Source organism: Triticum dicoccoides, chromosome 7B, assembly GCF_002162155.2.
Source record: "Triticum dicoccoides isolate Atlit2015 ecotype Zavitan chromosome 7B, WEW_v2.0, whole genome shotgun sequence".
In the NCBI taxonomy this organism is placed as follows: Eukaryota; Viridiplantae; Streptophyta; class Magnoliopsida; order Poales; family Poaceae; genus Triticum; species Triticum dicoccoides.
The window spans coordinates 608,268,198-608,269,920 of record NC_041393.1 but is presented as its reverse complement, the minus strand read 5'-3'; positions in this window follow the sequence as shown (position 1 = coordinate 608,269,920).

The window sequence follows — 1,723 nt, the reverse complement described above, 5'->3', positions numbered from 1 at the left end:
CCTGCGCCCGCGGCTCCCCCGGAGCCAGGCTCGCCGCGGGCCCCCTGCATCCGCCTCGCGCCCCCCGGAGCCAGGCCCGCCGCCGCTGCCCTAACCGCGGCCGTCCACCACCACCCCCTGCCCCCGGAGCCAAGGTGAGCATTTTTTTTATTTTTTTCTACTATTTTTTCTTTGCTGTTTAGGTTTAATTAGGTTATTGATAGGTTTAGGTTAGTGGTTGGTTTAGGTTAGTGCTAGATTTAGGTTTAGATAATTAGAAGAAGAAGAAAGTTGAAAAAAAGAAGAAGAAGTAGAAGAAGAGGAAAAAGGAAAAAAGGAAGAAGAATAAGAAGAAAGTTGAAAAACAGAACAAGAAAGGAAGAAGGAGAAGAGGAGGAGGAGGAAGGAGGAGAAGAAGAAGAAAGGAAGAAGGAGAAGAAGAAAGGAAGAAGAAAGGAAGAAGAAGAAAGGAGGAAGGAGGAGAAGAAGAGGAAAGGAAGAAGGAGGAGGAGGGGGAAGAAGGAGAAGAGGAGGAGGAGGAAGGAGAAGAGGAGGAGGAGGAGGAAGGAGAAGAGGAGGAGGAGGAAGGAGAAGAGGAGGAGGAGGAGGAAGGAGAAGAGGAGGAGGAGGAGGAGGAGGAAGGAGAAGAGGAGGAGGAGGAAGGAGAACAAGAAAGGATTTAGGTTAGTGCTTTTTTCAAGTGTTTATTTGTTGCTTCCTCATAAGCAACGAGACATCTCTAAGGACAGAACATCATTTTAGTAGGATGTAACAATCATTAGTCTTCGAGAAGAATGATATTAAATAACATAGTGGCCTGTGATGTATTTTCGTACCGAAAATGCATTTGGCACTAGTCCTCGCTTAACAACATCATGGGTGGGAAGCGGGAACTTCGAAAGTGCATTGGTGTAGTTGATTATCTTTTGCTCAAAATTTATGCTGCTATAATGTTGTATGATAATGTTGTAAGGGTACTAATTGGTCTCTTCTGCTGCTTATCAGAGATAAGGGGAAGCAGCCACCGCCGCTCTGCCTCACCGGAGTACGAGTTGGATGCTTTCGAGTTCTTCAGTATCATACTTGGGACTTCAGTATCAGCCACAAGGAAAGTATATAAAACGAGAGATCTCCCCTTCACCCATCTCATTATGATAACTCTGTTGTTTGCTACATCACTCCTTGTCCCAAATTGCAGAGGCTGCCTGACACTTTTATGAACATGCTGGGTGAAGATTCGCTAGATAATGTGAAGCTCCGACAGGCCGGCAGCGGGGTTCGCAGGCTGTCGGACATGGAGTTGGTGATCGAGGAGGGCCACATGTACATGTGCCGTGGCTGGGAGAAGTTCTACAGTGCCTACGACCTGCGGACCGGGTACTTTCTTCTCTTCAAGTCCGACGATGACGCCACAATGCTCATCGTGAAGGTTTTCAACATGACTATGTGTCGCATGCGCTACACCGATGACGAAGATGCCAGTGCGTTCTGCCTCTTCTTATTCCTCTACATTTGGCTTTGTCTCACATCGATTGTTAACGGTCATTGTTGCATTTGGACAGGCAATGGGAGCATCAGCAGCGACACTGGCTACAGCCAAAGCAGCAGCGATTATGGCTATAGCAAAAGCAACAGCAATTCTGGCTTTAGCGAAAGCAGCAGCGATTCTGACAACAAGAAGGATGATCCGGACTGGAGTGGGGGAGAAGAGGAGCAGAGTGGGGCTGAGGAGCTGCAGGATGAC